The sequence below is a fragment of the Pan paniscus genome, chromosome 17, assembly GCF_029289425.2.
Source record: "Pan paniscus chromosome 17, NHGRI_mPanPan1-v2.0_pri, whole genome shotgun sequence".
Classification (NCBI taxonomy): domain Eukaryota; kingdom Metazoa; phylum Chordata; class Mammalia; order Primates; family Hominidae; genus Pan; species Pan paniscus.
In genome coordinates, this window is record NC_073266.2 from 53,798,137 (window position 1) to 53,809,665 (window position 11,529).

Here is an 11,529-nt window from a genome sequence, read left to right on the forward strand (position 1 = left end):
CTAGAACCACAGTGAGTTTCCATCAGCTGCAGAAAACCAAAGGTTTACACATAGCAGCATCTTTTGTTTCACATCTGCTGAGAGGCGTGTTTGCCTGAGCTGAAGCTGTGGCCAACGGTGACGCAAGTTAGACGCTTAAGCTGGCAAGGCCATAGGAAAGTTCTCCTTGGTTAGACGTTGCTAAGTCATGACAATGAAGTGAAAATCTTCGAGGATAGTTTTGTTGGGAGGGGGCCGTGAGGGTGCAGGGTGCAGAATCCAGTGCTTCTCGGAGCTGCTCAGTGAAAATCCTCTAAGACCAGAGCTGCAGCAGGCCCCAGCCCAGCCAGGAAAGCCCCAGAGTAGTTGAGGGAGCTATGTGTGTCTCCTTCCTCTCTCCCCTAGGGGGCTGGCCTAGGGTGTGTTCTGTCCTCCGCAGCTTCCCTCCTCCCTCTACCCACCTTTTGGAATGGTACTGGTAGAATAGAGTAAGACATTGCATAAGGTGGATCTGCATGCTTATCGGGGGTGTCGAATAGAACGACGAAAACTAGTTAGTTCACAAAGTTCCCTAATTCTGTTCCCACCTTTAAAGAAACGTCTCTGACATTAACTGCAAGATGAGTGGCAAGTCCTCCTTTTGTGCCACCTACTAAGATTGGAACCTGAGAAGGCCTCCCGTGTGCCGGGGTTACTTGACCCATACATGCTCTCAGAATGGAACTTATCACTTACGGATCTTACTGTTGATCTTCCCCAAACAAATAAACTCCATGCAGAATTTTAACTCTTAGTCATCATAAAAACACTGGAGATTTTAGTAAAAAAACACAAAAACATAAAATCATAAGAAAAGGTTAGCCAAATAATTACGGATTCCATTAGAAATTGTTCTAGAGTCTGGCCAGCAACTATCAGTCAAAGACATTTCAATTTAAGATGGGAATATTCGTAACTGTATTGGGATACCTGAGCAATTTCTAAAAAGAGCTGGTGCCTGGACCCTGTGGCAGCCCAGTGGGATCTGACTTGCTGAAGGTAGAGTGGGCATTGGTGTCCTTTAAAAGTTTTTCCAGGTGATCCTACCAGGTGACCAGGGCTGAGAACCACTGAGCTAAGGCAAGCCCCAGTGCCCTTGGGGTATCCATAGCTGGGGCCTTGCTCTGTGTGAAGGCTTTACTTGTGGGATCATATTTCTACCTTATTAGCAGGGAGGTTTTGATATCCCCTGCATACAGAGGCAGAAACTGAACTTCCCTGGTTTAGGTAACTTACGTTCTCCTCTCTTCCTTCCCGCAATCTGCTCCCTGAGGGTTTGGGCAGTGCTGGCCACTGACCCAGGCCTCTCTGACCTCCTGGGCTTTCCTGTCTCTTGGTCCTGCCCTCCTGTAGGGATTCTCTCAGTCTACAAGCTTTTCTGGACTAGCCCCAGGTCAGCCATCTGCTGAGGTGTTGCCTGCTTGGGGTGTTGGTGACATATCCCCTGGGATGTTGGTTCATATCCAGACCTGGCCTCTTACTGCTCTGTGACCTCAGGTGACCTCTCCAGGTATCTGCTTCCTTATCCATAAATCAGGGATTTTAGTGTTCTCCTTATGGAGTTGATAAGATGAATTAAATGAGGTGAAAGTGTGAAAGACTTGGCCCAGCAGCTGACACCTAAAAGGAGGCAAGTTGTTGCTATTGTAGAATAGTATGCATGCATATGGCCTGACCCCATGCTAGGTTCCAAATGCCTGCAGGGCAGATTTTCAAATGCCAGTGTGCAGATGTATCACCTGGGGACTCAGATTTGGTAGGTCTTGGGCGGGGCCTGAGATCCTGAATTTCTGACAAGCCCCTAGGTGATGTCAAGGCCTGAGTCATCAGTTCGTGCAATTCTCATGCACCCAGTTCAGTGGCTATTGGGGGGCTCAAGGGAAATGCACTGGGTAGCTGAGCAGTTGTGTGCTTGCGGTATTGTTCCTCCATCCTTGGACCTGAGGGCCGCCATGCTTGCTGTTCTTGTGGTGTGACTATGAGTGCTTCTAGCTTTCGTCTCTAGAATTTTTTTTTCAGTCCTTTTGGTTAGCAATTACTAGAAGTGTAAAATCAGTTACACATTTATACTCTGATATGAAACCAATGATCTAATAGATGATAATACCACTAATGCTCTCTTCATATTCTGACTTTTGTGAGTCATTGGTGTCCTTTAAAAGTTTTTCCAGGTGATCCTACCAGGTGACCAGGGCTGAGAACCACTGAGCTAAGGCAAGCCCCAGTGCCCTTGGGGTATCCATAGCTGGGGCCTTGCTCTGTGTGAAGGCTTTACTTCATTCCTTATTTATAAAACATCAGCCCCCGTGAGGTAGAAAGAGAAATGGACATGTGGCTGAAAGTTCAGGGTTAAATCCCTGTCTCTTCCATTTAGTAGCTATTTTCTTTGATTTCTCCAGCCCTGAATTTGTGCATCTGTAAGATGGGCCTCACAACACTTCACAGCACTGGGTTATTAAGTGGAAATGATGAAGAGGTTCGAGTCCACCAATTTGTCTAGTTATATTAACATTTACAATTGCAGAAGGATTTATTTCAAAGATCAAATCATATTTTAAAGCTATGGAGATATTCTTCTTTCCTTTCCACTTTCTTTGGAGGTAGAGGTAAGTGTCAGGCTCGTATGAGCCAAACTGATAGTCATGGAAGGCTTGCAGGATGCAATTTAAATTTTCAAGTTTTTATTTTTTGGCCTACGTTATTTTATGGGTGTGTGACATCTCAAGGTAGGATTTCTTGAATATATAAAATACAGGTGGAAATAGGATAACAACAACAACAAAAAACAGAAATGGAATAAAGCTAAGGACCAATGTTTATAGAACTCAGGATGAACAAAGAATTTATGCTTCATAAGTTTCCCAAAGAGCTAGCTGTGAGGACATGTTTATATGACTGTGAACATACCAAAATATGGAACAGATGTGATTCTTGTCCACATGGAGGAATAAGTCTTGTTTGTGGCTGTAAGGTTCATGTATACTGGGAATTGCATAATAATTATTTTCCTTTTTTTCCCCCTTTGTCGGTTAAATGAAGTGAGGCTCTGTTTCTATTTAAAACATGGCATTTCAAGTTTGCCTGTGGGTTCCAGAAGTTGAATCAGCTGCTCAGTGGTCTGTGCCCAGCAGTGCTAAGCACTTAGTAGGTTTTTGATAATGGTGAGGTGTCAAATTCATTTCAGTAGTGTGGACTTTGATGAGCTTTGATCTGCCCTAAGTTCACATTGTGGCCTTGCCTGTTTTTGTTTTTTTTTTAAAGCAAGGTGGCACCTGCAGATGCTTTTAGAGGCAATGAGAAGTGGGACCAGTTTTCATGGAATGCTCATCATGCTGGTGCTGGGTCACCTGTCACACTGATATGGCATTGAATAGGCATTGCTGCTACAAATACAGCTGCTGAAATGTGGCCTGCCAGAAAGATACTGATTTGAGCTGAGTCAGACAGCTCACAAATATACTGGTCCTCTTGCCTTGTTTTATTACTCTTATGTTTTTGAGAGCTAGATTTTATACCTTGTAAGAGTTTTCCCTCAGCGTTTATGGGCCTCAAAACAGCCTTGGCATGTGCGGGAATGAGGATGGCCCATTTGTGTCCGGACCTTCTGGCACAGGATTAGGAGTGGTTGGGGGTGGGGAGAGAGGGATGCAAATGCCTTTTACAGGTGACATTTAAAGGGGGTGTGTTTGGGTTAGCAAACTCTTTTTGAAAATCTGCCCCCCGCCCTGAGCCTATCAGTCATATTCACTTTAGAATGAATGAATTTGATCTGAGATGAGCTGCCCTTGGGGACTGGGAGCTCTTATATTTGGAAGGTTATTGCGGAATTTTGGAATTATTGATAGTGCATATTCTGGCGGGCAGCTTGAGTCAGAACAGTCTATAAACCACTTTCATGGACTGGTAAAGAGAAGAGGCTGTTGGCAGGAGCCCATATTAATGCCAGGCCCCACTAGGGTACTCTCTGTGTGTGATCAGACCACGTGTGTGTTCTCACCTGGCTTACCACGTCACCCATCTGTCCACCTGCTTACCTACACACCCACCCTCCAGTAAACGTTGACCAGGTGCACCTGCTTCTGTGCCTGCTGTGAGATGAAGTCATGCCTGAGACCAGTACTGTGCACAGAGAAGGGCTTCAGGGTCCATTAGTATACAGTGTAATCGCATCATGTGTCTGGACCAACTGATCAGTGGTAAAGATATGCCTGCTGTCCTCTGCTTTCCCTATCAGTCTTTGCTCACCTCTCAGTTTCCTCCTCCAAGGACTACTCTTGTTCCCCTTTCCCCACCACATAGGAATGTGGTCCAGAGTCACATGTGAAGCTTTTTAAACAGACAAATGTAGAGCTGGCTTGAGAGGGCTTTATAAGGCCACAGAGCTTTTTTGGGTGATTCCAACCTGCAGCCATATTAAAAAGTAGTACTTTACAAATTCTCTTTTTGCTCCAGTCTCTACCAATTCATTGATCCTCCCTCATGTACATTTCCCCACCAGCATGCTCCCTGCTGTCTGCCGGTGCTTGTGAGCACTAATGATGGTGGTAACAGCCCTGCTGCTTTGGTTGCACATCTGCCAGGGACTCTGCACCTTGTTATGACCCTCACACTCACGATTTCAGTTTAACCCAAGTCCAACAGGCTTGCAAAATAGGTGTCATCACTCCATTTTATAGATAAGAAAACTGAGGTTCAAAAAGGTTCCCAGATATCAAAGACTCGAGCATAAGTGATGGAGTAAGAATTTGAATTGAAGTTTGTCTGACTCCGAAGACACATTTTCCTATATGTTAGGCTGCTTCTCTAAACTCTACTGTGAGCTTCTGCAGACACCCTACACGAATCCATCCAATGTAGAGTAGGATACAGAGTGTGCATTCCTGAGCTGCCTGGGTTTGAATCCTGGTTCTGTCAGTCAGTGGTTGGGACTTTGAATATCCTACTTAACTTCTGTGCCTCAGTGTCCTCATCTGAAAAATAGTGATACTTATAATAATACTTGTAGGGTTGTGGTGAACTGAGTGAGAGCTGGTAGATGATCAATGATTGTTACATAGTTTTCAAGCTGCACAATCCTTTCTCATATGATATCTTATAGGGAGTAGAGATGTAAGGTAGATAGATGATATTGGAACTGTTTGGCTGAGGCTCAGGAGCATGTGGCCTTGGCTGCTCAACTTCCTGTGGGCGGAGACCCCTGTGCCCCTGAGACCGCCTTCCAGAGCCCTTGGGGCTACACTGGATGACAGCTTCTCTAGGAGCCACATTAGCATGAATCCTCTGTCCTGTCCATTCACCAGCCTTTCAAACTAATAACAGAATTTACTTGTTAATTATTAAGGTCAGCTGTGGAGGAAAGAAAAGGCTGAAGTGTATGCAAGAATGTGGTGATATTAATGTGGAATCTCCACAATGGTCTTGATCATAAAGAGGGGTGTCCATCAACCTGGTGAGACACAGTCTCAGTTAGTGGGGTGTGTAGGGCAGGTCCTGCATTGGCGGGCAGATCTGCATGCCCCACGGGGAGGAGTGTTTGAGAAGCTAAGGGGTTAATGCCCTGAGGTGGCAGTGGTGTGGGCCAGGCTAATGGGTGTTATAGGGCAGCTGAAGGAGGTGTGAAGGGCATGGGGGGGTACAGGGGAAGGGCTGTCTCATGGCACTGAGTGGGAAGATGCCTTCTAGAGACTTCTTGGCAAACAGAGGTAGCTCCATCACCGAGGAATGAAGCTGAAGACCAATGTAGTGAGTTGGCCCATACCCAGGACATAGTGCCAGTGGTTACTTGGAGCAGGGGTTGGACAGCCAGTGATGGGCACAAGCACAGCCAAGGAGTTGGCAGGAAGGAGCCAGGGGTAGAAGCATTGGGATCTGGCCAGGGCTAAAGAGTATTCCCATCAAGGGAAGCGCAAGGATGTCTAGCCCCCAGGAGCCAAGCCTGGAGCATGTGGTGGATCACCTCCCAGGAGCAGATGGGCCACATGACTCTACCATGAATGGGTTGATTTATGGCTGTGTGAATAAGTGTGTGAGCGATGACTGAGGCAAGTGGTCACAATGGCGATAGGTTGACCAGGTCATGGAATCACTCATTATTATTGCGAGGAGGGGCTCACTCCCCCTGCTGGGGAGCTGGGTATGAGAGCATCAGTGACTCCACAGGTAAAAGGCAGGACAAAGACTTGAACTGGGGCCTTTGGACTCTGGACCAGTGCTTCTCACCGGGCTGAGTCTTGCAGCCCGGCAAATTCCTTCCCTTTCCAGGAGGAGACCACCAGAACCACCATCCTCTGCTAACCACGGGAAACCTTCTTGGGGGTAATTCTCCTTGAGCAGGGTGAAGGGGCATGCACATCTCCTTCAGCACCTGCCTTGTAAGAATTAAGCTGCTGGTCTGAAGCATGCAGGCGCGATATCCACATAGAGAAAAGAAACAGCTCTTCTAAGACTGATAGCACAGTCTAGGAGTTCCAAGAGGCAGTGGAAGCTGTTCATCCATGCTGTTGGCTATCATGTCTGATCACCCTTCCTCACCTTCCTCACCTGGCTAGCTCGTTGCTGTCTTGCACTATTCAACTCAGTGCTCCTTCCCCCAGCAAACCTTTATTTCATCTCCCTGGTCTGGGAGCCCAGGGTTTGTGTTCCCAGGAAACTTCCCGTGTTATTGTTGACTCACTTTCCCCTCTACTGGGCTCAGAGCCCATTGACTTTTTCTCTCATGTCTGCGTTCTCAGTGCCAGGCATTATGCCCATTTCAGGGCCTGGTATACAGTAGGTGCTCAATAAATGTTTAGTGAATGAATAAAGAAGACATAGTTTGCAGTGAGTCTTTAGGGTTGACCATCAGATACAGACTTTGGTATGTGGAAAAGCTAGAGCTTTGGCCCCAGAGCTCTGGGGGTGTGGCCTGGGTGGTTGCTCTGGCAGCACAGTGGCAGCTTGGGGAAGAAGCACTGCCCTGAAGGTGGCTTCGGGGTGGCTCATTCCACTCTTAACCGTCCCTTCTGCCCCTCTGTTGACCTAATATGTTGCTGTTGGAGAAAACAGGGCAATAATGCCCATGAGAGGAGATGATCAGAGGACAGGGCGTTGCCCAGGTGTCCCATGCCTGTCATGATGCTGTGAACCTCCCGGAAGTAGAAGGGCTTTACAAGCTGTAATTCACATACTATACAATTCACTCACCTAAAGTGTCTGATTCAGTGGTATTTAATATTGTCACAGAGTTATGCAACCATCACTACAATTTTAGGACATTTTCATCATCCTCAAAAGAAACACCACACCTATTCACAGTCACACCCAATTTCCCCCCGGCCATCTCCAATCCCTGGTAACCATGAATCCACTTTCTGTCTCTCTGGATTTGCCTATTCTAGACATTTCATTTTAAATAAAATCATATATAGCCTTTTGTGTCTGGCTTCGTTCACTTAGCATAACTTCTCAAGGTTCATCCATGTTGTAGTATTCATTGGTACTTCATTCCTTTTTGTGGCTAATATTCCGTTGTATGGATACACTACATGTTGTTTGTCTATTCACCAGCAGATGGACATTTGAGTTGTTTCTATTATGAATAATGCTGGTATGAACATTTACGTACAAGTTTTTGTGTCGACATGTGTTTTTACATTGCCTAGGCATGTACCTAGAATAGGATGGTTAGATCAGTTAGTAACTCGACATTTAGCATTTTAAGGAACTGCCACATGATTTTCCAAAGCAGCTGCCCCATTCACATTCCCACTGGTAATGTATGAGGGTTCCATTTCTTCCACATTCTTACCAATGTGGTAAGAATTTGTTTTTGTCTGTCTCATTGATTATAGCTGTTTTTAGTGAGTTTGAAATTTCATCTCAGCATGATTTTGATTTGCATTTCCCATGTGGCTAATGACATTGAGCATCTTCTCATGTGCCTATTGGGCATTTGTATATCACCTTTGGAGAAATGTTCTTCAAATCCTTGGCCACTTAAAAAATAGGGTTATTTGGCTTTTTTTTAATTGTTACATTTTGTAGGAGTTCTTTATATATTCTGGATACAAGTCCCTTATCAGATATACGCTTTGCAAATATTTTCTCCCATTCTGTGGGTTGCCTTTTTGTGTTCTTGATGATGTTCTTTTAAACAGAAAATTTTTAATTTTGATGCAATCTAATTTACCCAGTTTTTTCTTCTTTTTGCTTGTAATTTTAGTTTTATATCTAAGAAATCATTGCCTAATCCAAGGTCATGAAGATTTACTTCAATTTTTCTCTAAGACTTTTATCATTTTAGCTCTTACATTTAGGTCTCTGATCCATTTTGTATTTAGTGTGAGGTAGGGGTCCAATTTAATTTTTTTGCATATGGATACCCAGTTGTTGTAGCACCATTTGTTGAAAAGACCATCCTCATATATTTTTGATGTTAATAAATACATTTTAAATTTCACTTTTAAAACTTTTAAGTGCTTTTGTAAATTTCTTTGGGATCCGTTGTGAAGAAAATTATCAAAATAATGTAATTCCTCAAAAGGTATCATTTGTTACTATGTGATCCTGAATGAGGAATCAATTGATTTCTTATCTGTCTATATTTGAAACTAACATTCATAAAAGGATATTTAACCATTGAATTCTGGCTCTTAAGACAATAAAATCTGGCCTCTAAACACCTTTTTGTTCCTATTTTTTAGTGGCTGCATTTCATCTTATTTTACTTCATTTATTTTTTTATGTTAATTGCCTTATTTGCTTTTTATTTTTGTCAGTATAATATAGAGTAACCACATTTACAATGTTTGGAGTACAAAACAGAGCAACTGATCCTTTGGGTTTATCTCCACCACCTGGCCTGAGTGGCCCAGGAGAATGCTGTAGTTATTAATTTTCAAAAAGGGTGAAGAACCAAGATTCTGATTCCTATTTTTAAAATGAAAGCCCCCTAACTTATTCCAGTGCCTTGGCACTCTCCTGCCTCTAGTCCTAAAACAAGGCCACCATGTGGCCATTTGGGAGATTGACCTGCCCACTGGCTTTTTCTCTTTGGGTAGCTGCTGCTCCAAGCAATGGCGCCTCCCTTGGCCTTTCTTCTCTCACCTACAACCAGATGCTCCTAAAATAGACTCTTCCTGGTGGCCCATCTGCAGAGCAACAAACCACTGGAGTGGTGAGTAGGATTTGAGCCCTTTGTGTAAAGTGTGTGTAAAGTGCTTGCCTAATTATAACCAGAACTGTTTCCCGCAATCCCCCATCCCACGCAGGCAGGAAGGGGCGGGACTGGAGGGCAGTTAATATTGCTCAGGGTCATTGCTTTAGGGGATGGGTTGCAGGGGATTGAAAAGCTGCTCAAACTCACTGCTCTTTCTTTAGCAAGAACAAATGTGATGAGGGGATCCGTATGAATGCAAGTCCCTTCTGTATATATGTTCACATCTGCATTTGGAGAACAATTTGAGAAAAAGCTCCTTACCAAGATAATTAAAACTGCTTTAGTTCTAGTATTTTAAATTAAACTAAAATTTATAGAAATATAGCTTACTCTAAGGGGAAAAAGTGATACCAATTTTAAAACACAAATAAAAATGTTGCTGCAATGCATATAATTTAAAATCAGGGTGATTGACAAGTGACAAGGACTAAAATCAGATTTATTCTTGAACAGCTGGGAAAGCTATCCATGTGTCTTGGAAAGATATTGTGCGATTTTCCCCATGTAAAAGTAAAAACGATTCTGGAGAAGAGTTGCCCAGATGAACCTCTTCTTCCCTTAAAGTGAGACTTAAGGTAAAGAGAATTTGCTCTTAAAGCCATTTTATAAAAGTCATAATACTTTTTGCTACAATCATTTCAGGCTTTTTTTGTTTTAATTAAAGTATGTTTGCTGTTAAATAAAATTAAGGTTAAAAATGTTAGGTATAGAAGTCTAATGTTGAAAATTGTACAAAAAGCCGATATATAATGAAGAATGAATGATAACAAGAATTTTCTCATCTTCCTAGCAGCATGTTGCAGTGGGTTTCTGGGGGCAAGAAGTGGTGGGGATGGAAGCTCACAGAGGTCATATTGTTGCTTTGGAACTGGTGTCCTAGACACCTACCTGGAGCCTTCACAGGGCCACTGCCCACTGGTGGGCACATGGTGAACCTTCATTCAACAAAAAGACACAACTGAAGATCTGGCAATGGGCAGGGCCAGAACAGAGAACTGCACCTTTCCCAGAAACACAGTTGTGTCATTTAGGCACCCTGGTTTTCAGCAAAAGGCATCAGAAATTTGTCAAAAAGGTGGACTGTTCCTTATATTTTCCAGCATAAGACCAATGTTGTTGTCAGGTTGTGTTTGGAAAAAGAACCCTTAAGAAAAGATGTCTTGGTGATGGGTGGACAGCGATGTCACACCTCCCCAGGGGAACAAGCTGATTTTCCGGGTGCGCAGCTCAGCCTTGCCTGTGTTCAGCTCCATCTCCAGAACATATACATGGACACCCCCCATGAGTCTGTGGCCCCTCCCAGAGGTTTAATATTTCCTCTAGTAAAAAAGTTGAAAGCATGGCACACTGGATTTGGGACTTAGGAACATGGCAGTGGGTTCTTTTTTGGGCTGTGAGCTGAGGTCAGGCCTGCTGAAGGGAGGAAGATGCCCATGCTGCTCAGCAGGCCTGGCACGACCATGTCTACTTTCCTTGTGGATTGCAAGTTGCTTTTGGAGTTAAGATTAACTGTCCCACACCAGATCTCTATTTATCAAGCACAGCTGCACCCCTCATGTTAGGCAGCCTGGATTTATGTGCTTCATTCATGGCAATGCTAAGGGACACTTAGAGTTACCAAAAGACCTATGTTCCCCTTATTATCCAGAATTCGCAATGCCCTACATATAACTTAAACATTTTCTTAGTGTAGTAAAATATACATAACAGAAGAATTCCATTTTAACCATTTTAAGTGTACATTTCAGTGTCATTACTTACATTCACCATTTTGTGCAACCATCACCAAAAAGTGTCTTCAAAACTTTTTCATCTTCCCTAACAGAAACTGTAACTATTAAGCAATAACTTCCCATTCTACCCTCACCTACAGCCCATGTAACCTCTAATCTACCTTATGTCTCTATGGATTTGCCTATATAATTTTTAAATTTTATTTTTTAAAATTATTTTAAGTTGGGCTTATAGAAGCAAGGTTTACAGAAGAGTTTCAGAGTTTCAAAAGAGGACTTGAGGTTTTATAGTTTTTCAGCTGAGTACATTTAACTCAGCAGGTCCACCTTATTTGGCACAGTAGGCAGTTGCTAGGAGAGATGAACAAGATGGAAAGAAAGATGACTGAATTCTTGAGGACCTGTCATGTATCAAGCACAGGAGTAGCTGCATGGATGCGCCGTGACTTCAGCTGCTCCTCATGACAGCCTAAGTGAGCAAGTTATTTCTGTTTTAGGATGAAGAAAGCAAAGCTCATTCACATAAAAGTCCTATTAAAAGTTGAGATTGAAAACCAAATCCTACTGACCTCAGATGTCCAT

The 11,529-nt window shown here is 43.5% G+C and overlaps 1 protein-coding gene across 15 annotated transcripts in view; it reads left to right on the forward strand.

Annotated features, from left to right (window-relative positions):
* FHOD3 (formin homology 2 domain containing 3) overlaps nucleotides 1-11,529 on the forward strand; it is a 482,704-nt gene that overhangs the window by 104,802 nt on the left and 366,373 nt on the right. The gene's annotated exons all lie outside the window — the stretch shown is intronic.